The sequence below is a fragment of the Poecilia mexicana genome, unplaced genomic scaffold (genome assembly GCF_051168715.1).
Source record: "Poecilia mexicana isolate PSO_F unplaced genomic scaffold, ASM5116871v1 scaffold_10, whole genome shotgun sequence".
NCBI lineage: Eukaryota > Metazoa > Chordata > Actinopteri > Cyprinodontiformes > Poeciliidae > Poecilia > Poecilia mexicana.
The window spans coordinates 31,527,638-31,550,259 of record NW_028263379.1 but is presented as its reverse complement, the minus strand read 5'-3'; the positions used below and the strand labels follow the sequence as shown (position 1 = coordinate 31,550,259).

Genomic DNA, 22,622 nt, shown 5'->3' with positions numbered 1-22,622 from the left:
ATTCAATTTGCAAGGTTACATACATAGTGTTCGCAGGGGCTCGTCCAGGATTTGAACCCGGGACCTCTCGCACCCTAAGCGAGAATCATACTCCTAGACCAACGAGCCACGTATGTGTTGAATGTTCCGCTAGAAGGGGGTCTGGGGCTAGTTGGCTTGATGAAATTGCTGCACCTACACTCACTAATCACACACCTTTTTGACAGGTGTGGCTCGTTGGTCTAGGGGTATGATTCTCGCTTTGGGTGCGAGAGGTCCCGGGTTCAAATCCCGGACGAGCCCCATTAACCAATGTAACAGAACTGAAATGATTTACAAAATAAACTCACGATTGGAGACGATGATCCTGCGGTTTTTCCATTTACTGTTGAGAACAAGAGAAAGTTCTGTCGCCACATGAAATGCAAAGAAAGAAAAACATTTCATATCTATCAACAAAAAAATGACACAATCTTGAGTGCTTCCACACACTTATGTTAGCCCCCTGAACACAGCCCTTTGGTGATACTTCCCACACAGCCAAACTACTAAGAATAAATGTACATATTTTCTCTAAGCAAATGGGTGCACTGCCTACAAGCGCTCAAAGGGGCTCGTCCAGGACTTGAACCCAGAGGCTCGCACCCTAAGCGAGAATCCTACCCCTAGAACAACAAGCCTCTCACGCTTGAAATTTACCACTCGGAAGGCAATTTGAGGCTAGTTGGCTTGATGAAAAAGCTGGTCCTACTCTCACAAACTGACAGGGTGGAGTCAGCGGGTGGCTTGTTGGTCTAGGGGTATGATTCTCGCTTCGGGTGTGAGAGGTCCCGGGTTCAAATCCCGGACAAGCCCAGTAAATTAATTTCGTGCAATGCAGACGCAGACATTTTCAGAAGGAACTCTCGGAACGTGATTTGTAGGTAAAGTTTCCCCGCAGGGACTGTCGAGTCCGACACAGAACTCTTTCAAATTATGTCGTGCGTGGTATGAAATTCAATTACAAGTCATCAACAAAGAAGCGAATTAACAAAATGGCTCCTTTGACACAAACTTGCTTTTGCCGCATAAAACCTGATTGTTGGTAACATATTTCCATGGTTTTCCCAGACAATTGTGGAAAATGCCATACATATTCAATTTGCAAGGTTACATACATAGTGTTCGCAGGGGCTCGTCCGGGATTTGAACCCGGGACCTCTCGCACCCTAAGCGAGAATCATACTCCTAGACCAACGAGCCACGTATGTGTTGAATGTTCCGCTAGAAGGGGGTCTGGGGCTAGTTGGCTTGATGAAATCGCTGCACCTACACTCACTAATCACACACCTTTTTGACAGGTGTGGCTCGTTGGTCTAGGGGTATGATTCTCGCTTTGGGTGCGAGAGGTCCCGGGTTCAAATCCCGGACGAGCCCCATTAACCAATGTAACAGAACTGAAATGATTTACAAAATAAACTCACGATTGAAGACGATGATCCTGCGGTTTTTCCATTTACTGTTGAGAACAAGAGAAAGTTCTGTCGCCACATGAAATGCAAAGAAAGAAAAACATTTCATATCTATCAACAAAAAAATGACACAATCTTGAGTGCTTCCACACACTTATGTTAGCCCCCTGAACACAGCCCTTTGGTGATACTTCCCACACAGCCAAACTACTAAGAATAAATGTACATATTTTCTCTAAGCAAATGGGTGCACTGCCTACAAGCGCTCAAAGGGGCTCGTCCAGGACTTGAACCCAGGGGCTCGCAACCTAAGCAAGAATCCTACCCCTAGAACAACAAGCCTCTCACGCTTGAAATTTACCACTCGGAAGGCAATTTGAGGCTAGTTGGCTTGATGAAAAAGCTGATCGTACTCTCACAAACTGACAGGGTGGAGTCAGCGGGTGGCTTGTTGGTCTAGGGGTATGATTCTCGCTTCGGGTGTGAGAGGTCCCGGGTTCAAATCCCGGACAAGCCCAGTAAATTAATTTCGTGCAATGCAGACGCAGACATTTTCAGAAGGAACTCTCGGAACGTGATTTGTAGGTAAAGTTTCCCCGCAGGGACTGTCGAGTCCGACACAGAACTCTTTCAAATTATGTCGTGCGTGGTATGAAATTCAATTACAAGTCATCAACAAAGAAGCGAATTAACAAAATGGCTCCTTTGACACAAACTTGCTTTTGCCGCATAAAACCTGATTGTTGGTAACATATTTCCATGGTTTTCCCAGACAATTGTGGAAAATGCCATACATATTCAATTTGCAAGGTTACATACATAGTGTTCGCAGGGGCTCGTCCGGGATTTGAACCCGGGACCTCTCGCACCCTAAGCGAGAATCATACTCCTAGACCAACGAGCCACGTATGTGTTGAATGTTCCGCTAGAAGGGGGTCTGGGGCTAGTTGGCTTGATGAAATCGCTGCACCTACACTCACTAATCACACACCTTTTTGACAGGTGTGGCTCGTTGGTCTAGGGGTATGATTCTCGCTTTGGGTGCGAGAGGTCCCGGGTTCAAATCCCGGACGAGCCCCATTAACCAATGTAACAGAACTGAAATGATTTACAAAATAAACTCACGATTGAAGACGATGATCCTGCGGTTTTTCCATTTACTGTTGAGAACAAGAGAAAGTTCTGTCGCCACATGAAATGCAAAGAAAGAAAAACATTTCATATCTATCAGCAAAAAAATGACACAATCTTGAGTGCTTCCACACACTTATGTTAGCCCCCTGAACACAGCCCTTTGGTGATACTTCCCACACAGCCAAACTACTAAGAATAAATGTACATATTTTCTCTAAGCAAATGGGTGCACTACCTACAAGCGCTCAAAGGGGCTCGTCCAGGACTTGAACCCAGAGGCTCGCACCCTAAGCGAGAATCCTACCCCTAGAACAACAAGCCTCTCACGCTTGAAATTTACCACTCGGAAGGCAATTTGAGGCTAGTTGGCTTGATGAAAAAGCTGGTCCTACTCTCACAAACTGACAGGGTGGAGTCAGCGGGTGGCTTGTTGGTCTAGGGGTATGATTCTCGCTTCGGGTGTGAGAGGTCCCGGGTTCAAATCCCGGACAAGCCCAGTAAATTAATTTCGTGCAATGCAGACGCAGACATTTTCAGAAGGAACTCTCGGAACGTGATTTGTAGGTAAAGTTTCCCCGCAGGGACTGTCGAGTCCGACACAGAACTCTTTCAAATTATGTCGTGCGTGGTATGAAATTCAATTACAAGTCATCAACAAAGAAGCGAATTAACAAAATGGCTCCTTTGACACAAACTTGCTTTTACCGCATAAAACCTGATTGTTGGTAACATATTTCCATGGTTTTCCCAGACAATTGTGGAAAATGCCATACATATTCAATTTGCAAGGTTACATACATAGTGTTCACAGGGGCTCGTCCAGGATTTGAACCCGGGACCTCTCGCACCCTAAGCGAGAATCATACTCCTAGACCAACGAGCCACGTATGTGTTGAATGTTCCGCTAGAAGGGGGTCTGGGGCTAGTTGGCTTGATGAAATTGCTGCACCTACACTCACTAATCACACACCTTTTTGACAGGTGTGGCTCGTTGGTCTAGGGGTATGATTCTCGCTTTGGGTGCGAGAGGTCCCGGGTTCAAATCCCGGACGAGCCCCATTAACCAATGTAACAGAACTGAAATGATTTACAAAATAAACTCACGATTGGAGACGATGATCCTGCGGTTTTTCCATTTACTGTTGAGAACAAGAGAAAGTTCTGTCGCCACATGAAATGCAAAGAAAGAAAAACATTTCATATCTATCAACAAAAAAATGACACAATCTTGAGTGCTTCCACACACTTATGTTAGCCCCCTGAACACAGCCCTTTGGTGATACTTCCCACACAGCCAAACTACTAAGAATAAATGTACATATTTTCTCTAAGCAAATGGGTGCACTGCCTACAAGCGCTCAAAGGGGCTCGTCCAGGACTTGAACCCAGAGGCTCGCACCCTAAGCGAGAATCCTACCCCTAGAACAACAAGCCTCTCACGCTTGAAATTTACCACTCGGAAGGCAATTTGAGGCTAGTTGGCTTGATGAAAAAGCTGGTCCTACTCTCACAAACTGACAGGGTGGAGTCAGCGGGTGGCTTGTTGGTCTAGGGGTATGATTCTCGCTTTGGGTGTGAGAGGTCCTGGGTTCAAATCCTGGACAAGCCCAGTAAATTAATTTCGTGCAATGCAGACGCAGACATTTTCAGAAGGAACTCTCGGAACGTGATTTGTAGGTACGAGCCACTTATGTGTTGAATGTTCCGCTAGAAGGGGTCTGGGGCTAGTTGGCTTGATGAAATTGCTGCACCTACACTCACTAATCACACAACCTTTTGACAGGTGTGGCTCGTTGGTCTAGGGGTATGATTCTCGCTTTGGGTGCGAGAGGTCCCGGGTTCAAATCCCGGACGAGCCCCATTAACCAATGTAACAGAACTGAAATGATTTACAAAATAAACTCACGATTGAAGACGATGATCCTGCGGTTTTTCCATTTACTGTTGAGAACAAGAGAAAGTTCTGTCGCCACATGAAATGCAAAGAAAGAAAAACATTTCATATCTATCAGCAAAAAAATGACACAATCTTGAGTGCTTCCACACACTTATGTTAGCCCCCTGAACACAGCCCTTTGGTGATACTTCCCACACAGCCAAACTACTAAGAATAAATGTACATATTTTCTCTAAGCAAATGGGTGCACTGCCTACAAGCGCTCAAAGGGGCTCGTCCAGGACTTGAACCCAGGGGCTCGCACCCTAAGCAAGAATCCTACCCCTAGAACAACAAGCCTCTCACGCTTGAAATTTACCACTCGGAAGGCAATTTGAGGCTAGTTGGCTTGATGAAAAAGCTGGTCCTACTCTCACAAACTGACAGGGTGGAGTCAGCGGGTGGCTTGTTGGTCTAGGGGTATGATTCTCGCTTCGGGTGTGAGAGGTCCCGGGTTCAAATCCCGGACAAGCCCAGTAAATTAATTTCGTGCAATGCAGACGCAGACATTTTCAGAAGGAACTCTCGGAACGTGATTTGTAGGTAAAGTTTCCCCGCAGGGACTGTCGAGTCCGACACAGAACTCTTTCAAATTATGTCGTGCGTGGTATGAAATTCAATTACAAGTCATCAACAAAGAAGCGAATTAACAAAATGGCTCCTTTGACACAAACTTGCTTTTGCCGCATAAAACCTGATTGTTGGTAACATATTTCCATGGTTTTCCCAGACAATTGTGGAAAATGCCATACATATTCAATTTGCAAGGTTACATACATAGTGTTCGCAGGGGCTCGTCCAGGATTTGAACCCGGGACCTCTCGCACCCTAAGCGAGAATCATACTCCTAGACCAACGAGCCACGTATGTGTTGAATGTTCCGCTAGAAGGGGGTCTGGGGCTAGTTGGCTTGATGAAATTGCTGCACCTACACTCACTAATCACACACCTTTTTGACAGGTGTGGCTCGTTGGTCTAGGGGTATGATTCTCGCTTTGGGTGCGAGAGGTCCCGGGTTCAAATCCCGGACGAGCCCCATTAACCAATGTAACAGAACTGAAATGATTTACAAAATAAACTCACGATTGGAGACGATGATCCTGCGGTTTTTCCATTTACTGTTGAGAACAAGAGAAAGTTCTGTCGCCACATGAAATGCAAAGAAAGAAAAACATTTCATATCTATCAACAAAAAAATGACACAATCTTGAGTGCTTCCACACACTTATGTTAGCCCCCTGAACACAGCCCTTTGGTGATACTTCCCACACAGCCAAACTACTAAGAATAAATGTACATATTTTCTCTAAGCAAATGGGTGCACTGCCTACAAGCGCTCAAAGGGGCTCGTCCAGGACTTGAACCCAGAGGCTCGCACCCTAAGCGAGAATCCTACCCCTAGAACAACAAGCCTCTCACGCTTGAAATTTACCACTCGGAAGGCAATTTGAGGCTAGTTGGCTTGATGAAAAAGCTGGTCCTACTCTCACAAACTGACAGGGTGGAGTCAGCGGGTGGCTTGTTGGTCTAGGGGTATGATTCTCGCTTCGGGTGTGAGAGGTCCCGGGTTCAAATCCCGGACAAGCCCAGTAAATTAATTTCGTGCAATGCAGACGCAGACATTTTCAGAAGGAACTCTCGGAACGTGATTTGTAGGTAAAGTTTCCCCGCAGGGACTGTCGAGTCCGACACAGAACTCTTTCAAATTATGTCGTGCGTGGTATGAAATTCAATTACAAGTCATCAACAAAGAAGCGAATTAACAAAATGGCTCCTTTGACACAAACTTGCTTTTGCCGCATAAAACCTGATTGTTGGTAACATATTTCCATGGTTTTCCCAGACAATTGTGGAAAATGCCATACATATTCAATTTGCAAGGTTACATACATAGTGTTCGCAGGGGCTCGTCCGGGATTTGAACCCGGGACCTCTCGCACCCTAAGCGAGAATCATACTCCTAGACCAACGAGCCACGTATGTGTTGAATGTTCCGCTAGAAGGGGGTCTGGGGCTAGTTGGCTTGATGAAATCGCTGCACCTACACTCACTAATCACACACCTTTTTGACAGGTGTGGCTCGTTGGTCTAGGGGTATGATTCTCGCTTTGGGTGCGAGAGGTCCCGGGTTCAAATCCCGGACGAGCCCCATTAACCAATGTAACAGAACTGAAATGATTTACAAAATAAACTCACGATTGAAGACGATGATCCTGCGGTTTTTCCATTTACTGTTGAGAACAAGAGAAAGTTCTGTCGCCACATGAAATGCAAAGAAAGAAAAACATTTCATATCTATCAACAAAAAAATGACACAATCTTGAGTGCTTCCACACACTTATGTTAGCCCCCTGAACACAGCCCTTTGGTGATACTTCCCACACAGCCAAACTACTAAGAATAAATGTACATATTTTCTCTAAGCAAATGGGTGCACTGCCTACAAGCGCTCAAAGGGGCTCGTCCAGGACTTGAACCCAGGGGCTCGCAACCTAAGCAAGAATCCTACCCCTAGAACAACAAGCCTCTCACGCTTGAAATTTACCACTCGGAAGGCAATTTGAGGCTAGTTGGCTTGATGAAAAAGCTGATCGTACTCTCACAAACTGACAGGGTGGAGTCAGCGGGTGGCTTGTTGGTCTAGGGGTATGATTCTCGCTTCGGGTGTGAGAGGTCCCGGGTTCAAATCCCGGACAAGCCCAGTAAATTAATTTCGTGCAATGCAGACGCAGACATTTTCAGAAGGAACTCTCGGAACGTGATTTGTAGGTAAAGTTTCCCCGCAGGGACTGTCGAGTCCGACACAGAACTCTTTCAAATTATGTCGTGCGTGGTATGAAATTCAATTACAAGTCATCAACAAAGAAGCGAATTAACAAAATGGCTCCTTTGACACAAACTTGCTTTTGCCGCATAAAACCTGATTGTTGGTAACATATTTCCATGGTTTTCCCAGACAATTGTGGAAAATGCCATACATATTCAATTTGCAAGGTTACATACATAGTGTTCGCAGGGGCTCGTCCGGGATTTGAACCCGGGACCTCTCGCACCCTAAGCGAGAATCATACTCCTAGACCAACGAGCCACGTATGTGTTGAATGTTCCGCTAGAAGGGGGTCTGGGGCTAGTTGGCTTGATGAAATCGCTGCACCTACACTCACTAATCACACACCTTTTTGACAGGTGTGGCTCGTTGGTCTAGGGGTATGATTCTCGCTTTGGGTGCGAGAGGTCCCGGGTTCAAATCCCGGACGAGCCCCATTAACCAATGTAACAGAACTGAAATGATTTACAAAATAAACTCACGATTGAAGACGATGATCCTGCGGTTTTTCCATTTACTGTTGAGAACAAGAGAAAGTTCTGTCGCCACATGAAATGCAAAGAAAGAAAAACATTTCATATCTATCAGCAAAAAAATGACACAATCTTGAGTGCTTCCACACACTTATGTTAGCCCCCTGAACACAGCCCTTTGGTGATACTTCCCACACAGCCAAACTACTAAGAATAAATGTACATATTTTCTCTAAGCAAATGGGTGCACTACCTACAAGCGCTCAAAGGGGCTCGTCCAGGACTTGAACCCAGAGGCTCGCACCCTAAGCGAGAATCCTACCCCTAGAACAACAAGCCTCTCACGCTTGAAATTTACCACTCGGAAGGCAATTTGAGGCTAGTTGGCTTGATGAAAAAGCTGGTCCTACTCTCACAAACTGACAGGGTGGAGTCAGCGGGTGGCTTGTTGGTCTAGGGGTATGATTCTCGCTTCGGGTGTGAGAGGTCCCGGGTTCAAATCCCGGACAAGCCCAGTAAATTAATTTCGTGCAATGCAGACGCAGACATTTTCAGAAGGAACTCTCGGAACGTGATTTGTAGGTAAAGTTTCCCCGCAGGGACTGTCGAGTCCGACACAGAACTCTTTCAAATTATGTCGTGCGTGGTATGAAATTCAATTACAAGTCATCAACAAAGAAGCGAATTAACAAAATGGCTCCTTTGACACAAACTTGCTTTTACCGCATAAAACCTGATTGTTGGTAACATATTTCCATGGTTTTCCCAGACAATTGTGGAAAATGCCATACATATTCAATTTGCAAGGTTACATACATAGTGTTCACAGGGGCTCGTCCAGGATTTGAACCCGGGACCTCTCGCACCCTAAGCGAGAATCATACTCCTAGACCAACGAGCCACGTATGTGTTGAATGTTCCGCTAGAAGGGGGTCTGGGGCTAGTTGGCTTGATGAAATTGCTGCACCTACACTCACTAATCACACACCTTTTTGACAGGTGTGGCTCGTTGGTCTAGGGGTATGATTCTCGCTTTGGGTGCGAGAGGTCCCGGGTTCAAATCCCGGACGAGCCCCATTAACCAATGTAACAGAACTGAAATGATTTACAAAATAAACTCACGATTGGAGACGATGATCCTGCGGTTTTTCCATTTACTGTTGAGAACAAGAGAAAGTTCTGTCGCCACATGAAATGCAAAGAAAGAAAAACATTTCATATCTATCAACAAAAAAATGACACAATCTTGAGTGCTTCCACACACTTATGTTAGCCCCCTGAACACAGCCCTTTGGTGATACTTCCCACACAGCCAAACTACTAAGAATAAATGTACATATTTTCTCTAAGCAAATGGGTGCACTGCCTACAAGCGCTCAAAGGGGCTCGTCCAGGACTTGAACCCAGAGGCTCGCACCCTAAGCGAGAATCCTACCCCTAGAACAACAAGCCTCTCACGCTTGAAATTTACCACTCGGAAGGCAATTTGAGGCTAGTTGGCTTGATGAAAAAGCTGGTCCTACTCTCACAAACTGACAGGGTGGAGTCAGCGGGTGGCTTGTTGGTCTAGGGGTATGATTCTCGCTTTGGGTGTGAGAGGTCCTGGGTTCAAATCCTGGACAAGCCCAGTAAATTAATTTCGTGCAATGCAGACGCAGACATTTTCAGAAGGAACTCTCGGAACGTGATTTGTAGGTACGAGCCACTTATGTGTTGAATGTTCCGCTAGAAGGGGTCTGGGGCTAGTTGGCTTGATGAAATTGCTGCACCTACACTCACTAATCACACAACCTTTTGACAGGTGTGGCTCGTTGGTCTAGGGGTATGATTCTCGCTTTGGGTGCGAGAGGTCCCGGGTTCAAATCCCGGACGAGCCCCATTAACCAATGTAACAGAACTGAAATGATTTACAAAATAAACTCACGATTGAAGACGATGATCCTGCGGTTTTTCCATTTACTGTTGAGAACAAGAGAAAGTTCTGTCGCCACATGAAATGCAAAGAAAGAAAAACATTTCATATCTATCAGCAAAAAAATGACACAATCTTGAGTGCTTCCACACACTTATGTTAGCCCCCTGAACACAGCCCTTTGGTGATACTTCCCACACAGCCAAACTACTAAGAATAAATGTACATATTTTCTCTAAGCAAATGGGTGCACTGCCTACAAGCGCTCAAAGGGGCTCGTCCAGGACTTGAACCCAGGGGCTCGCACCCTAAGCAAGAATCCTACCCCTAGAACAACAAGCCTCTCACGCTTGAAATTTACCACTCGGAAGGCAATTTGAGGCTAGTTGGCTTGATGAAAAAGCTGGTCCTACTCTCACAAACTGACAGGGTGGAGTCAGCGGGTGGCTTGTTGGTCTAGGGGTATGATTCTCGCTTCGGGTGTGAGAGGTCCCGGGTTCAAATCCCGGACAAGCCCAGTAAATTAATTTCGTGCAATGCAGACGCAGACATTTTCAGAAGGAACTCTCGGAACGTGATTTGTAGGTAAAGTTTCCCCGCAGGGACTGTCGAGTCCGACACAGAACTCTTTCAAATTATGTCGTGCGTGGTATGAAATTCAATTACAAGTCATCAACAAAGAAGCGAATTAACAAAATGGCTCCTTTGACACAAACTTGCTTTTGCCGCATAAAACCTGATTGTTGGTAACATATTTCCATGGTTTTCCCAGACAATTGTGGAAAATGCCATACATATTCAATTTGCAAGGTTACATACATAGTGTTCGCAGGGGCTCGTCCGGGATTTGAACCCGGGACCTCTCGCACCCTAAGCGAGAATCATACTCCTAGACCAACGAGCCACGTATGTGTTGAATGTTCCGCTAGAAGGGGGTCTGGGGCTAGTTGGCTTGATGAAATTGCTGCACCTACACTCACTAATCACACACCTTTTTGACAGGTGTGGCTCGTTGGTCTAGGGGTATGATTCTCGCTTTGGGTGCGAGAGGTCCCGGGTTCAAATCCCGGACGAGCCCCATTAACCAATGTAACAGAACTGAAATGATTTACAAAATAAACTCACGATTGGAGACGATGATCCTGCGGTTTTTCCATTTACTGTTGAGAACAAGAGAAAGTTCTGTCGCCACATGAAATGCAAAGAAAGAAAAACATTTCATATCTATCAACAAAAAAATGACACAATCTTGAGTGCTTCCACACACTTATGTTAGCCCCCTGAACACAGCCCTTTGGTGATACTTCCCACACAGCCAAACTACTAAGAATAAATGTACATATTTTCTCTAAGCAAATGGGTGCACTACCTACAAGCGCTCAAAGGGGCTCGTCCAGGACTTGAACCCAGAGGCTCGCACCCTAAGCGAGAATCCTACCCCTAGAACAACAAGCCTCTCACGCTTGAAATTTACCACTCGGAAGGCAATTTGAGGCTAGTTGGCTTGATGAAAAAGCTGGTCCTACTCTCACAAACTGACAGGGTGGAGTCAGCGGGTGGCTTGTTGGTCTAGGGGTATGATTCTCGCTTCGGGTGTGAGAGGTCCCGGGTTCAAATCCCGGACAAGCCCAGTAAATTAATTTCGTGCAATGCAGACGCAGACATTTTCAGAAGGAACTCTCGGAACGTGATTTGTAGGTAAAGTTTCCCCGCAGGGACTGTCGAGTCCGACACAGAACTCTTTCAAATTATGTCGTGCGTGGTATGAAATTCAATTACAAGTCATCAACAAAGAAGCGAATTAACAAAATGGCTCCTTTGACACAAACTTGCTTTTACCGCATAAAACCTGATTGTTGGTAACATATTTCCATGGTTTTCCCAGACAATTGTGGAAAATGCCATACATATTCAATTTGCAAGGTTACATACATAGTGTTCACAGGGGCTCGTCCAGGATTTGAACCCGGGACCTCTCGCACCCTAAGCGAGAATCATACTCCTAGACCAACGAGCCACGTATGTGTTGAATGTTCCGCTAGAAGGGGGTCTGGGGCTAGTTGGCTTGATGAAATTGCTGCACCTACACTCACTAATCACACACCTTTTTGACAGGTGTGGCTCGTTGGTCTAGGGGTATGATTCTCGCTTTGGGTGCGAGAGGTCCCGGGTTCAAATCCCGGACGAGCCCCATTAACCAATGTAACAGAACTGAAATGATTTACAAAATAAACTCACGATTGGAGACGATGATCCTGCGGTTTTTCCATTTACTGTTGAGAACAAGAGAAAGTTCTGTCGCCACATGAAATGCAAAGAAAGAAAAACATTTCATATCTATCAACAAAAAAATGACACAATCTTGAGTGCTTCCACACACTTATGTTAGCCCCCTGAACACAGCCCTTTGGTGATACTTCCCACACAGCCAAACTACTAAGAATAAATGTACATATTTTCTCTAAGCAAATGGGTGCACTGCCTACAAGCGCTCAAAGGGGCTCGTCCAGGACTTGAACCCAGAGGCTCGCACCCTAAGCGAGAATCCTACCCCTAGAACAACAAGCCTCTCACGCTTGAAATTTACCACTCGGAAGGCAATTTGAGGCTAGTTGGCTTGATGAAAAAGCTGGTCCTACTCTCACAAACTGACAGGGTGGAGTCAGCGGGTGGCTTGTTGGTCTAGGGGTATGATTCTCGCTTTGGGTGTGAGAGGTCCTGGGTTCAAATCCTGGACAAGCCCAGTAAATTAATTTCGTGCAATGCAGACGCAGACATTTTCAGAAGGAACTCTCGGAACGTGATTTGTAGGTACGAGCCACTTATGTGTTGAATGTTCCGCTAGAAGGGGTCTGGGGCTAGTTGGCTTGATGAAATTGCTGCACCTACACTCACTAATCACACAACCTTTTGACAGGTGTGGCTCGTTGGTCTAGGGGTATGATTCTCGCTTTGGGTGCGAGAGGTCCCGGGTTCAAATCCCGGACGAGCCCCATTAACCAATGTAACAGAACTGAAATGATTTACAAAATAAACTCACGATTGAAGACGATGATCCTGCGGTTTTTCCATTTACTGTTGAGAACAAGAGAAAGTTCTGTCGCCACATGAAATGCAAAGAAAGAAAAACATTTCATATCTATCAGCAAAAAAATGACACAATCTTGAGTGCTTCCACACACTTATGTTAGCCCCCTGAACACAGCCCTTTGGTGATACTTCCCACACAGCCAAACTACTAAGAATAAATGTACATATTTTCTCTAAGCAAATGGGTGCACTGCCTACAAGCGCTCAAAGGGGCTCGTCCAGGACTTGAACCCAGGGGCTCGCACCCTAAGCAAGAATCCTACCCCTAGAACAACAAGCCTCTCACGCTTGAAATTTACCACTCGGAAGGCAATTTGAGGCTAGTTGGCTTGATGAAAAAGCTGGTCCTACTCTCACAAACTGACAGGGTGGAGTCAGCGGGTGGCTTGTTGGTCTAGGGGTATGATTCTCGCTTCGGGTGTGAGAGGTCCCGGGTTCAAATCCCGGACAAGCCCAGTAAATTAATTTCGTGCAATGCAGACGCAGACATTTTCAGAAGGAACTCTCGGAACGTGATTTGTAGGTAAAGTTTCCCCGCAGGGACTGTCGAGTCCGACACAGAACTCTTTCAAATTATGTCGTGCGTGGTATGAAATTCAATTACAAGTCATCAACAAAGAAGCGAATTAACAAAATGGCTCCTTTGACACAAACTTGCTTTTGCCGCATAAAACCTGATTGTTGGTAACATATTTCCATGGTTTTCCCAGACAATTGTGGAAAATGCCATACATATTCAATTTGCAAGGTTACATACATAGTGTTCGCAGGGGCTCGTCCGGGATTTGAACCCGGGACCTCTCGCACCCTAAGCGAGAATCATACTCCTAGACCAACGAGCCACGTATGTGTTGAATGTTCCGCTAGAAGGGGGTCTGGGGCTAGTTGGCTTGATGAAATCGCTGCACCTACACTCACTAATCACACACCTTTTTGACAGGTGTGGCTCGTTGGTCTAGGGGTATGATTCTCGCTTTGGGTGCGAGAGGTCCCGGGTTCAAATCCCGGACGAGCCCCATTAACCAATGTAACAGAACTGAAATGATTTACAAAATAAACTCACGATTGAAGACGATGATCCTGCGGTTTTTCCATTTACTGTTGAGAACAAGAGAAAGTTCTGTCGCCACATGAAATGCAAAGAAAGAAAAACATTTCATATCTATCAACAAAAAAATGACACAATCTTGAGTGCTTCCACACACTTATGTTAGCCCCCTGAACACAGCCCTTTGGTGATACTTCCCACACAGCCAAACTACTAAGAATAAATGTACATATTTTCTCTAAGCAAATGGGTGCACTGCCTACAAGCGCTCAAAGGGGCTCGTCCAGGACTTGAACCCAGGGGCTCGCAACCTAAGCAAGAATCCTACCCCTAGAACAACAAGCCTCTCACGCTTGAAATTTACCACTCGGAAGGCAATTTGAGGCTAGTTGGCTTGATGAAAAAGCTGATCGTACTCTCACAAACTGACAGGGTGGAGTCAGCGGGTGGCTTGTTGGTCTAGGGGTATGATTCTCGCTTCGGGTGTGAGAGGTCCCGGGTTCAAATCCCGGACAAGCCCAGTAAATTAATTTCGTGCAATGCAGACGCAGACATTTTCAGAAGGAACTCTCGGAACGTGATTTGTAGGTAAAGTTTCCCCGCAGGGACTGTCGAGTCCGACACAGAACTCTTTCAAATTATGTCGTGCGTGGTATGAAATTCAATTACAAGTCATCAACAAAGAAGCGAATTAACAAAATGGCTCCTTTGACACAAACTTGCTTTTGCCGCATAAAACCTGATTGTTGGTAACATATTTCCATGGTTTTCCCAGACAATTGTGGAAAATGCCATACATATTCAATTTGCAAGGTTACATACATAGTGTTCGCAGGGGCTCGTCCGGGATTTGAACCCGGGACCTCTCGCACCCTAAGCGAGAATCATACTCCTAGACCAACGAGCCACGTATGTGTTGAATGTTCCGCTAGAAGGGGGTCTGGGGCTAGTTGGCTTGATGAAATCGCTGCACCTACACTCACTAATCACACACCTTTTTGACAGGTGTGGCTCGTTGGTCTAGGGGTATGATTCTCGCTTTGGGTGCGAGAGGTCCCGGGTTCAAATCCCGGACGAGCCCCATTAACCAATGTAACAGAACTGAAATGATTTACAAAATAAACTCACGATTGAAGACGATGATCCTGCGGTTTTTCCATTTACTGTTGAGAACAAGAGAAAGTTCTGTCGCCACATGAAATGCAAAGAAAGAAAAACATTTCATATCTATCAGCAAAAAAATGACACAATCTTGAGTGCTTCCACACACTTATGTTAGCCCCCTGAACACAGCCCTTTGGTGATACTTCCCACACAGCCAAACTACTAAGAATAAATGTACATATTTTCTCTAAGCAAATGGGTGCACTACCTACAAGCGCTCAAAGGGGCTCGTCCAGGACTTGAACCCAGAGGCTCGCACCCTAAGCGAGAATCCTACCCCTAGAACAACAAGCCTCTCACGCTTGAAATTTACCACTCGGAAGGCAATTTGAGGCTAGTTGGCTTGATGAAAAAGCTGGTCCTACTCTCACAAACTGACAGGGTGGAGTCAGCGGGTGGCTTGTTGGTCTAGGGGTATGATTCTCGCTTCGGGTGTGAGAGGTCCCGGGTTCAAATCCCGGACAAGCCCAGTAAATTAATTTCGTGCAATGCAGACGCAGACATTTTCAGAAGGAACTCTCGGAACGTGATTTGTAGGTACGAGCCACTTATGTGTTGAATGTTCCGCTAGAAGGGGTCTGGGGCTAGTTGGCTTGATGAAATTGCTGCACCTACACTCACTAATCACACAACCTTTTGACAGGTGTGGCTCGTTGGTCTAGGGGTATGATTCTCGCTTTGGGTGCGAGAGGTCCCGGGTTCAAATCCCGGACAAGCCCCATTAACCAATGTAACAGAACTGAAATGATTTACAAAATAAACTCACGATTGGAGACGATGATCCTGCGGTTTTTCCATTTACTGTTGAGAACAAGAGAAAGTTCTGTCGCCACATGAAATGCAAAGAAAGAAAAACATTTCATATCTATCAACAAAAAAATGACACAATCTTGAGTGCTTCCACACACTTATGTTAGCCCCCTGAACACAGCCCTTTGGTTATACTTCCCACACAGCCAAACTACTAAGAATAAATGTACATATTTTCTCTAAGCAAATGGGTGCACTACCTACAAGCGCTCAAAGGGGCTCGTCCAGGACTTGAACCCAGAGGCTCGCACCCTAAGCGAGAATCCTACCCCTAGAACAACAAGCCTCTCACGCTTGAAATTTACCACTCGGAAGGCAATTTGAGGCTAGTTGGCTTGATGAAAAAGCTGGTCCTACTCTCACAAACTGACAGGGTGGAGTCAGCGGGTGGCTTGTTGGTCTAGGGGTATGATTCTCGCTTCGGGTGTGAGAGGTCCCGGGTTCAAATCCCGGACAAGCCCAGTAAATTAATTTCGTGCAATGCAGACGCAGACATTTTCAGAAGGAACTCTCGGAACGTGATTTGTAGGTAAAGTTTCCCCGCAGGGACTGTCGAGTCCGACACAGAACTCTTTCAAATTATGTCGTGCGTGGTATGAAATTCAATTACAAGTCATCAACAAAGAAGCGAATTAACAAAATGGCTCCTTTGACACAAACTTGCTTTTGCCGCATAAAACCTGATTGTTGGTAACATATTTCCATGGTTTTCCCAGACAATTGTGGAAAATGCCATACATATTCAATTTGCAAGGTTACATACATAGTGTTCGCAGGGGCTCGTCCAGGATTTGAACCCGGGACCTCTCGCACCCTAAGCGAGAATCATACTCCTAGACCAACGAGCCACGTATGTGTTGAATGTTCCGCTAGAAGGGGGTCTGGGGCTAGTTGGCTTGATGAAATTGCTGCACCTACACTCACTAATCACACACCTTTTTGACAGGTGTGGCTCGTTGGTCTAGGGGTATGATTCTCACTTTGGGTGCGAGAGGTCCCGGGTTCAAATCCCGGACGAGCCCCATTAACCAATGTAACAGAACTGAAATGATTTACAAAATAAACTCACGATTGGAGACGATGATCCTGCGGTTTTTCCATTTACTGTTGAGAACAAGAGAAAGTTCTGTCGCCACATGAAATGCAAAGAAAGAAAAACATTTCATATCTATCAACAAAAAAATGACACAATCTTGAGTGCTTCCACACACTTATGTTAGCCCCCTGAACACAGCCCTTTGGTGATACTTCCCACACAGCCAAACTACTAAGAATAAATGTACATATTTTCTCTAAGCAAATGGGTGCACTGCCTACAAGCGCTCAAAGGGGCTCGTCCAGGACTTGAACCCAGAGGCTCGCACCCTAAGCGAGAATCCTACCCCTAGAACAACAAGCCTCTCACGCTTGAAATTTACCACTCGGAAGGCAATTTGAGGCTAGTTGGCTTGATGAAAAAGCTGGTCCTACTCTCACAAACTGACAGGGTGGAGTCAGCGGGTGGCTTGTTGGTCTAGGGGTATGATTCTCGCTTTGGGTGTGAGAGGTCCTGGGTTCAAATCCTGGACAAGCCCAGTAAATTAATTTCGTGCAATGCAGACGCAGACATTTTCAGAAGGAACTCTCGGAACGTGATTTGTAGGTACGAGCCACTTATGTGTTGAATGTTCCGCTAGAAGGGGTCTGGGGCTAGTTGGCTTGATGAAATTGCTGCACCTACACTCACTAATCACACAACCTTTTGACAGGTGTGGCTCGTTGGTCTAGGGGTATGATTCTCGCTTTGGGTGCGAGAGGTCCCGGGTTCAAATCCCGGACAAGCCCCATTAACCAATGTAACAGAACTGAAATGATTTACAAAATAAACTCACGATTGGAGACGATGATCCTGCGGTTTTTCCATTTACTGTTGAGAACAAGAGAAAGTTCTGTCGCCACATGAAATGCAAAGAAAGAAAAACATTTCATATCTATCAACAAAAAAATGACACAATCTTGAGTGCTTCCACACACTTATGTTAGCCCCCTGAACACAGCCCTTTGGTTATACTTCCCACACAGCCAAACTACTAAGAATAAATGTACATATTTTCTCTAAGCAAATGGGTGCACTACCTACAAGCGCTCAAAGGGGCTCGTCCAGGACTTGAACCCAGAGGCTCGCACCCTAAGCGAGAATCCTACCCCTAGAACAACAAGCCTCTCACGCTTGAAATTTACCACTCGGAAGGCAATTTGAGGCTAGTTGGCTTGATGAAAAAGCTGGTCCTACTCTCACAAACTGACAGGGTGGAGTCAGCGGGTGGCTTGTTGGTCTAGGGGTATGATTCTCGCTTCGGGTGTGAGAGGTCCCGGGTTCAAATCCCGGACAAGCCCAGTAAATTAATTTCGTGCAATGCAGACGCAGACATTTTCAGAAGGAACTCTCGGAACGTGATTTGTAGGTAAAGTTTCCCCGCAGGGACTGTCGAGTCCGACACAGAACTCTTTCAAATTATGTCGTGCGTGGTATGAAATTCAATTACAAGTCATCAACAAAGAAGCGAATTAACAAAATGGCTCCTTTGACACAAACTTGCTTTTGCCGCATAAAACCTGATTGTTGGTAACATATTTCCATGGTTTTCCCAGACAATTGTGGAAAATGCCATACATATTCAATTTGCAAGGTTACATACATAGTGTTCGCAGGGGCTCGTCCGGGATTTGAACCCGGGACCTCTCGCACCCTAAGCGAGAATCATACTCCTAGACCAACGAGCCACGTATGTGTTGAATGTTCCGCTAGAAGGGGGTCTGGGGCTAGTTGGCTTGATGAAATCGCTGCACCTACACTCACTAATCACACACCTTTTTGACAGGTGTGGCTCGTTGGTCTAGGGGTATGATTCTCGCTTTGGGTGCGAGAGGTCCCGGGTTCAAATCCCGGACGAGCCCCATTAACCAATGTAACAGAACTGAAATGATTTACAAAATAAACTCACGATTGAAGACGATGATCCTGCGGTTTTTCCATTTACTGTTGAGAACAAGAGAAAGTTCTGTCGCCACATGAAATGCAAAGAAAGAAAAACATTTCATATCTATCAACAAAAAAATGACACAATCTTGAGTGCTTCCACACACTTATGTTAGCCCCCTGAACACAGCCCTTTGGTGATACTTCCCACACAGCCAAACTACTAAGAATAAATGTACATATTTTCTCTAAGCAAATGGGTGCACTGCCTACAAGCGCTCAAAGGGGCTCGTCCAGGACTTGAACCCAGGGGCTCGCAACCTAAGCAAGAATCCTACCCCTAGAACAACAAGCCTCTCACGCTTGAAATTTACCACTCGGAAGGCAATTTGAGGCTAGTTGGCTTGATGAAAAAGCTGATCGTACTCTCACAAACTGACAGGGTGGAGTCAGCGGGTGGCTTGTTGGTCTAGGGGTATGATTCTCGCTTCGGGTGTGAGAGGTCCCGGGTTCAAATCCCGGACAAGCCCAGTAAATTAATTTCGTGCAATGCAGACGCAGACATTTTCAGAAGGAACTCTCGGAACGTGATTTGTAGGTAAAGTTTCCCCGCAGGGACTGTCGAGTCCGACACAGAACTCTTTCAAATTATGTCGTGCGTGGTATGAAATTCAATTACAAGTCATCAACAAAGAAGCGAATTAACAAAATGGCTCCTTTGACACAAACTTGCTTTTGCCGCATAAAACCTGATTGTTGGTAACATATTTCCATGGTTTTCCCAGACAATTGTGGAAAATGCCATACATATTCAATTTGCAAGGTTACATACATAGTGTTCGCAGGGGCTCGTCCGGGATTTGAACCCGGGACCTCTCGCACCCTAAGCGAGAATCATACTCCTAGACCAACGAGCCACGTATGTGTTGAATGTTCCGCTAGAAGGGGGTCTGGGGCTAGTTGGCTTGATGAAATCGCTGCACCTACACTCACTAATCACACACCTTTTTGACAGGTGTGGCTCGTTGGTCTAGGGGTATGATTCTCGCTTTGGGTGCGAGAGGTCCCGGGTTCAAATCCCGGACGAGCCCCATTAACCAATGTAACAGAACTGAAATGATTTACAAAATAAACTCATGATTGAAGACGATGATCCTGCGGTTTTTCCATTTACTGTTGAGAACAAGAGAAAGTTCTGTCGCCACATGAAATGCAAAGAAAGAAAAACATTTCATATCTATCAGCAAAAAAATGACACAATCTTGAGTGCTTCCACACACTTATGTTAGCCCCCTGAACACAGCCCTTTGGTGATACTTCCCACACAGCCAAACTACTAAGAATAAATGTACATATTTTCTCTAAGCAAATGGGTGCACTACCTACAAGCGCTCAAAGGGGCTCGTCCAGGACTTGAACCCAGAGGCTCGCACCCTAAGCGAGAATCCTACCCCTAGAACAACAAGCCTCTCACGCTTGAAATTTACCACTCGGAAGGCAATTTGAGGCTAGTTGGCTTGATGAAAAAGCTGGTCCTACTCTCACAAACTGACAGGGTGGAGTCAGCGGGTGGCTTGTTGGTCTAGGGGTATGATTCTCGCTTCGGGTGTGAGAGGTCCCGGGTTCAAATCCCGGACAAGCCCAGTAAATTAATTTCGTGCAATGCAGACGCAGACATTTTCAGAAGGAACTCTCGGAACGTGATTTGTAGGTAAAGTTTCCCCGCAGGGACTGTCGAGTCCGACACAGAACTCTTTCAAATTATGTCGTGCGTGGTATGAAATTCAATTACAAGTCATCAACAAAGAAGCGAATTAACAAAATGGCTCCTTTGACACAAACTTGCTTTTGCCGCATAAAACCTGATTGTTGGTAACATATTTCCATGGTTTTCCCAGACAATTGTGGAAAATGCCATACATATTCAATTTGCAAGGTTACATACATAGTGTTCGCAGGGGCTCGTCCAGGATTTGAACCCGGGACCTCTCGCACCCTAAGCGAGAATCATACTCCTAGACCAACGAGCCACGTATGTGTTGAATGTTCCGCTAGAAGGGGGTCTGGGGCTAGTTGGCTTGATGAAATTGCTGCACCTACACTCACTAATCACACACCTTTTTGACAGGTGTGGCTCGTTGGTCTAGGGGTATGATTCTCGCTTTGGGTGCGAGAGGTCCCGGGTTCAAATCCCGGACGAGCCCCATTAACCAATGTAACAGAACTGAAATGATTTACAAAATAAACTCACGATTGGAGACGATGATCCTGCGGTTTTTCCATTTACTGTTGAGAACAAGAGAAAGTTCTGTCGCCACATGAAATGCAAAGAAAGAAAAACATTTCATATCTATCAACAAAAAAATGACACAATCTTGAGTGCTTCCACACACTTATGTTAGCCCCCTGAACACAGCCCTTTGGTGATACTTCCCACACAGCCAAACTACTAAGAATAAATGTACATATTTTCTCTAAGCAAATGGGTGCACTGCCTACAAGCGCTCAAAGGGGCTCGTCCAGGACTTGAACCCAGAGGCTCGCACCCTAAGCGAGAATCCTACCCCTAGAACAACAAGCCTCTCACGCTTGAAATTTACCACTCGGAAGGCAATTTGAGGCTAGTTGGCTTGATGAAAAAGCTGGTCCTACTCTCACAAACTGACAGGGTGGAGTCAGCGGGTGGCTTGTTGGTCTAGGGGTATGATTCTCGCTTTGGGTGTGAGAGGTCCTGGGTTCAAATCCTGGACAAGCCCAGTAAATTAATTTCGTGCAATGCAGACGCAGACATTTTCAGAAGGAACTCTCGGAACGTGATTTGTAGGTACGAGCCACTTATGTGTTGAATGTTCCGCTAGAAGGGGTCTGGGGCTAGTTGGCTTGATGAAATTGCTGCACCTACACTCACTAATCACACAACCTTTTGACAGGTGTGGCTCGTTGGTCTAGGGGTATGATTCTCGCTTTGGGTGCGAGAGGTCCCGGGTTCAAATCCCGGACAAGCCCCATTAACCAATGTAACAGAACTGAAATGATTTACAAAATAAACTCACGATTGGAGACGATGATCCTGCGGTTTTTCCATTTACTGTTGAGAACAAGAGAAAGTTCTGTCGCCACATGAAATGCAAAGAAAGAAAAACATTTCATATCTATCAACAAAAAAATGACACAATCTTGAGTGCTTCCACACACTTATGTTAGCCCCCTGAACACAGCCCTTTGGTTATACTTCCCACACAGCCAAACTACTAAGAATAAATGTACATATTTTCTCTAAGCAAATGGGTGCACTACCTACAAGCGCTCAAAGGGGCTCGTCCAGGACTTGAACCCAGAGGCTCGCACCCTAAGCGAGAATCCTACCCCTAGAACAACAAGCCTCTCACGCTTGAAATTTACCACTCGGAAGGCAATTTGAGGCTAGTTGGCTTGATGAAAAAGCTGGTCCTACTCTCACAAACTGACAGGGTGGAGTCAGCGGGTGGCTTGTTGGTCTAGGGGTATGATTCTCGCTTCGGGTGTGAGAGGTCCCGGGTTCAAATCCCGGACAAGCCCAGTAAATTAATTTCGTGCAATGCAGACGCAGACATTTTCAGAAGGAACTCTCGGAACGTGATTTGTAGGTAAAGTTTCCCCGCAGGGACTGTCGAGTCCGACACAGAACTCTTTCAAATTATGTCGTGCGTGGTATGAAATTCAATTACAAGTCATCAACAAAGAAGCGAATTAACAAAATGGCTCCTTTGACACAAACTTGCTTTTGCCGCATAAAACCTGATTGTTGGTAACATATTTCCATGGTTTTCCCAGACAATTGTGGAAAATGCCATACATAT

At 45.7% G+C, this 22,622-nt stretch overlaps 51 non-coding genes across 51 annotated transcripts; 35 read left to right on the top strand and 16 right to left on the bottom strand.

Moving 5' to 3' along the window:
• Window positions 1-36: 36 nt before the first annotated feature.
• On the bottom strand, window positions 37-108 carry trnap-agg (transfer RNA proline (anticodon AGG)). Its single transcript has one exon. It is a non-coding gene; the product is annotated as a tRNA-Pro (tRNA).
• Window positions 109-210: 102 nt separating this feature from the next.
• Window positions 211-282, top strand: trnap-ugg (transfer RNA proline (anticodon UGG)). The gene has a single exon. It is a non-coding gene; the product is annotated as a tRNA-Pro (tRNA).
• A 480-nt stretch (window positions 283-762) lies between these two features.
• On the top strand, window positions 763-834 carry trnap-cgg (transfer RNA proline (anticodon CGG)). Its single transcript has one exon. It is a non-coding gene; the product is annotated as a tRNA-Pro (tRNA).
• A 315-nt stretch (window positions 835-1,149) lies between these two features.
• Window positions 1,150-1,221, bottom strand: trnap-agg (transfer RNA proline (anticodon AGG)). The gene has a single exon. It is a non-coding gene; the product is annotated as a tRNA-Pro (tRNA).
• Window positions 1,222-1,323: 102 nt separating this feature from the next.
• Window positions 1,324-1,395, top strand: trnap-ugg (transfer RNA proline (anticodon UGG)). Its single transcript has one exon. It is a non-coding gene; the product is annotated as a tRNA-Pro (tRNA).
• Window positions 1,396-1,875: 480 nt separating this feature from the next.
• Window positions 1,876-1,947, top strand: trnap-cgg (transfer RNA proline (anticodon CGG)). Its single transcript has one exon. It is a non-coding gene; the product is annotated as a tRNA-Pro (tRNA).
• Window positions 1,948-2,262: 315 nt separating this feature from the next.
• On the bottom strand, window positions 2,263-2,334 carry trnap-agg (transfer RNA proline (anticodon AGG)). Its single transcript has one exon. It is a non-coding gene; the product is annotated as a tRNA-Pro (tRNA).
• A 102-nt stretch (window positions 2,335-2,436) lies between these two features.
• trnap-ugg (transfer RNA proline (anticodon UGG)) lies at window positions 2,437-2,508 on the top strand. The gene has a single exon. It is a non-coding gene; the product is annotated as a tRNA-Pro (tRNA).
• A 480-nt stretch (window positions 2,509-2,988) lies between these two features.
• On the top strand, window positions 2,989-3,060 carry trnap-cgg (transfer RNA proline (anticodon CGG)). Its single transcript has one exon. It is a non-coding gene; the product is annotated as a tRNA-Pro (tRNA).
• Window positions 3,061-3,375: 315 nt separating this feature from the next.
• On the bottom strand, window positions 3,376-3,447 carry trnap-agg (transfer RNA proline (anticodon AGG)). Its single transcript has one exon. It is a non-coding gene; the product is annotated as a tRNA-Pro (tRNA).
• A 102-nt stretch (window positions 3,448-3,549) lies between these two features.
• trnap-ugg (transfer RNA proline (anticodon UGG)) lies at window positions 3,550-3,621 on the top strand. The gene has a single exon. It is a non-coding gene; the product is annotated as a tRNA-Pro (tRNA).
• Window positions 3,622-4,351: 730 nt separating this feature from the next.
• On the top strand, window positions 4,352-4,423 carry trnap-ugg (transfer RNA proline (anticodon UGG)). The gene has a single exon. It is a non-coding gene; the product is annotated as a tRNA-Pro (tRNA).
• A 480-nt stretch (window positions 4,424-4,903) lies between these two features.
• On the top strand, window positions 4,904-4,975 carry trnap-cgg (transfer RNA proline (anticodon CGG)). Its single transcript has one exon. It is a non-coding gene; the product is annotated as a tRNA-Pro (tRNA).
• A 315-nt stretch (window positions 4,976-5,290) lies between these two features.
• trnap-agg (transfer RNA proline (anticodon AGG)) lies at window positions 5,291-5,362 on the bottom strand. The gene has a single exon. It is a non-coding gene; the product is annotated as a tRNA-Pro (tRNA).
• A 102-nt stretch (window positions 5,363-5,464) lies between these two features.
• Window positions 5,465-5,536, top strand: trnap-ugg (transfer RNA proline (anticodon UGG)). The gene has a single exon. It is a non-coding gene; the product is annotated as a tRNA-Pro (tRNA).
• Window positions 5,537-6,016: 480 nt separating this feature from the next.
• Window positions 6,017-6,088, top strand: trnap-cgg (transfer RNA proline (anticodon CGG)). Its single transcript has one exon. It is a non-coding gene; the product is annotated as a tRNA-Pro (tRNA).
• Window positions 6,089-6,403: 315 nt separating this feature from the next.
• On the bottom strand, window positions 6,404-6,475 carry trnap-agg (transfer RNA proline (anticodon AGG)). Its single transcript has one exon. It is a non-coding gene; the product is annotated as a tRNA-Pro (tRNA).
• A 102-nt stretch (window positions 6,476-6,577) lies between these two features.
• On the top strand, window positions 6,578-6,649 carry trnap-ugg (transfer RNA proline (anticodon UGG)). The gene has a single exon. It is a non-coding gene; the product is annotated as a tRNA-Pro (tRNA).
• Window positions 6,650-7,129: 480 nt separating this feature from the next.
• Window positions 7,130-7,201, top strand: trnap-cgg (transfer RNA proline (anticodon CGG)). Its single transcript has one exon. It is a non-coding gene; the product is annotated as a tRNA-Pro (tRNA).
• A 315-nt stretch (window positions 7,202-7,516) lies between these two features.
• On the bottom strand, window positions 7,517-7,588 carry trnap-agg (transfer RNA proline (anticodon AGG)). Its single transcript has one exon. It is a non-coding gene; the product is annotated as a tRNA-Pro (tRNA).
• A 102-nt stretch (window positions 7,589-7,690) lies between these two features.
• On the top strand, window positions 7,691-7,762 carry trnap-ugg (transfer RNA proline (anticodon UGG)). The gene has a single exon. It is a non-coding gene; the product is annotated as a tRNA-Pro (tRNA).
• Window positions 7,763-8,242: 480 nt separating this feature from the next.
• Window positions 8,243-8,314, top strand: trnap-cgg (transfer RNA proline (anticodon CGG)). The gene has a single exon. It is a non-coding gene; the product is annotated as a tRNA-Pro (tRNA).
• Window positions 8,315-8,629: 315 nt separating this feature from the next.
• Window positions 8,630-8,701, bottom strand: trnap-agg (transfer RNA proline (anticodon AGG)). Its single transcript has one exon. It is a non-coding gene; the product is annotated as a tRNA-Pro (tRNA).
• Window positions 8,702-8,803: 102 nt separating this feature from the next.
• trnap-ugg (transfer RNA proline (anticodon UGG)) lies at window positions 8,804-8,875 on the top strand. The gene has a single exon. It is a non-coding gene; the product is annotated as a tRNA-Pro (tRNA).
• Window positions 8,876-9,605: 730 nt separating this feature from the next.
• Window positions 9,606-9,677, top strand: trnap-ugg (transfer RNA proline (anticodon UGG)). The gene has a single exon. It is a non-coding gene; the product is annotated as a tRNA-Pro (tRNA).
• Window positions 9,678-10,157: 480 nt separating this feature from the next.
• trnap-cgg (transfer RNA proline (anticodon CGG)) lies at window positions 10,158-10,229 on the top strand. Its single transcript has one exon. It is a non-coding gene; the product is annotated as a tRNA-Pro (tRNA).
• A 315-nt stretch (window positions 10,230-10,544) lies between these two features.
• On the bottom strand, window positions 10,545-10,616 carry trnap-agg (transfer RNA proline (anticodon AGG)). The gene has a single exon. It is a non-coding gene; the product is annotated as a tRNA-Pro (tRNA).
• Window positions 10,617-10,718: 102 nt separating this feature from the next.
• trnap-ugg (transfer RNA proline (anticodon UGG)) lies at window positions 10,719-10,790 on the top strand. Its single transcript has one exon. It is a non-coding gene; the product is annotated as a tRNA-Pro (tRNA).
• Window positions 10,791-11,270: 480 nt separating this feature from the next.
• trnap-cgg (transfer RNA proline (anticodon CGG)) lies at window positions 11,271-11,342 on the top strand. Its single transcript has one exon. It is a non-coding gene; the product is annotated as a tRNA-Pro (tRNA).
• Window positions 11,343-11,657: 315 nt separating this feature from the next.
• trnap-agg (transfer RNA proline (anticodon AGG)) lies at window positions 11,658-11,729 on the bottom strand. Its single transcript has one exon. It is a non-coding gene; the product is annotated as a tRNA-Pro (tRNA).
• A 102-nt stretch (window positions 11,730-11,831) lies between these two features.
• Window positions 11,832-11,903, top strand: trnap-ugg (transfer RNA proline (anticodon UGG)). Its single transcript has one exon. It is a non-coding gene; the product is annotated as a tRNA-Pro (tRNA).
• A 730-nt stretch (window positions 11,904-12,633) lies between these two features.
• trnap-ugg (transfer RNA proline (anticodon UGG)) lies at window positions 12,634-12,705 on the top strand. Its single transcript has one exon. It is a non-coding gene; the product is annotated as a tRNA-Pro (tRNA).
• Window positions 12,706-13,185: 480 nt separating this feature from the next.
• trnap-cgg (transfer RNA proline (anticodon CGG)) lies at window positions 13,186-13,257 on the top strand. Its single transcript has one exon. It is a non-coding gene; the product is annotated as a tRNA-Pro (tRNA).
• Window positions 13,258-13,572: 315 nt separating this feature from the next.
• trnap-agg (transfer RNA proline (anticodon AGG)) lies at window positions 13,573-13,644 on the bottom strand. The gene has a single exon. It is a non-coding gene; the product is annotated as a tRNA-Pro (tRNA).
• Window positions 13,645-13,746: 102 nt separating this feature from the next.
• trnap-ugg (transfer RNA proline (anticodon UGG)) lies at window positions 13,747-13,818 on the top strand. Its single transcript has one exon. It is a non-coding gene; the product is annotated as a tRNA-Pro (tRNA).
• A 480-nt stretch (window positions 13,819-14,298) lies between these two features.
• Window positions 14,299-14,370, top strand: trnap-cgg (transfer RNA proline (anticodon CGG)). The gene has a single exon. It is a non-coding gene; the product is annotated as a tRNA-Pro (tRNA).
• Window positions 14,371-14,685: 315 nt separating this feature from the next.
• On the bottom strand, window positions 14,686-14,757 carry trnap-agg (transfer RNA proline (anticodon AGG)). Its single transcript has one exon. It is a non-coding gene; the product is annotated as a tRNA-Pro (tRNA).
• Window positions 14,758-14,859: 102 nt separating this feature from the next.
• Window positions 14,860-14,931, top strand: trnap-ugg (transfer RNA proline (anticodon UGG)). The gene has a single exon. It is a non-coding gene; the product is annotated as a tRNA-Pro (tRNA).
• Window positions 14,932-15,411: 480 nt separating this feature from the next.
• On the top strand, window positions 15,412-15,483 carry trnap-cgg (transfer RNA proline (anticodon CGG)). The gene has a single exon. It is a non-coding gene; the product is annotated as a tRNA-Pro (tRNA).
• A 730-nt stretch (window positions 15,484-16,213) lies between these two features.
• trnap-cgg (transfer RNA proline (anticodon CGG)) lies at window positions 16,214-16,285 on the top strand. Its single transcript has one exon. It is a non-coding gene; the product is annotated as a tRNA-Pro (tRNA).
• Window positions 16,286-16,600: 315 nt separating this feature from the next.
• On the bottom strand, window positions 16,601-16,672 carry trnap-agg (transfer RNA proline (anticodon AGG)). Its single transcript has one exon. It is a non-coding gene; the product is annotated as a tRNA-Pro (tRNA).
• A 1,456-nt stretch (window positions 16,673-18,128) lies between these two features.
• trnap-cgg (transfer RNA proline (anticodon CGG)) lies at window positions 18,129-18,200 on the top strand. Its single transcript has one exon. It is a non-coding gene; the product is annotated as a tRNA-Pro (tRNA).
• A 315-nt stretch (window positions 18,201-18,515) lies between these two features.
• trnap-agg (transfer RNA proline (anticodon AGG)) lies at window positions 18,516-18,587 on the bottom strand. The gene has a single exon. It is a non-coding gene; the product is annotated as a tRNA-Pro (tRNA).
• A 102-nt stretch (window positions 18,588-18,689) lies between these two features.
• Window positions 18,690-18,761, top strand: trnap-ugg (transfer RNA proline (anticodon UGG)). Its single transcript has one exon. It is a non-coding gene; the product is annotated as a tRNA-Pro (tRNA).
• A 480-nt stretch (window positions 18,762-19,241) lies between these two features.
• Window positions 19,242-19,313, top strand: trnap-cgg (transfer RNA proline (anticodon CGG)). The gene has a single exon. It is a non-coding gene; the product is annotated as a tRNA-Pro (tRNA).
• Window positions 19,314-19,628: 315 nt separating this feature from the next.
• trnap-agg (transfer RNA proline (anticodon AGG)) lies at window positions 19,629-19,700 on the bottom strand. The gene has a single exon. It is a non-coding gene; the product is annotated as a tRNA-Pro (tRNA).
• A 102-nt stretch (window positions 19,701-19,802) lies between these two features.
• trnap-ugg (transfer RNA proline (anticodon UGG)) lies at window positions 19,803-19,874 on the top strand. The gene has a single exon. It is a non-coding gene; the product is annotated as a tRNA-Pro (tRNA).
• A 480-nt stretch (window positions 19,875-20,354) lies between these two features.
• On the top strand, window positions 20,355-20,426 carry trnap-cgg (transfer RNA proline (anticodon CGG)). Its single transcript has one exon. It is a non-coding gene; the product is annotated as a tRNA-Pro (tRNA).
• Window positions 20,427-20,741: 315 nt separating this feature from the next.
• Window positions 20,742-20,813, bottom strand: trnap-agg (transfer RNA proline (anticodon AGG)). The gene has a single exon. It is a non-coding gene; the product is annotated as a tRNA-Pro (tRNA).
• A 102-nt stretch (window positions 20,814-20,915) lies between these two features.
• On the top strand, window positions 20,916-20,987 carry trnap-ugg (transfer RNA proline (anticodon UGG)). The gene has a single exon. It is a non-coding gene; the product is annotated as a tRNA-Pro (tRNA).
• Window positions 20,988-22,269: 1,282 nt separating this feature from the next.
• Window positions 22,270-22,341, top strand: trnap-cgg (transfer RNA proline (anticodon CGG)). Its single transcript has one exon. It is a non-coding gene; the product is annotated as a tRNA-Pro (tRNA).
• The last annotated feature ends 281 nt before the right edge of the window (window positions 22,342-22,622 follow it).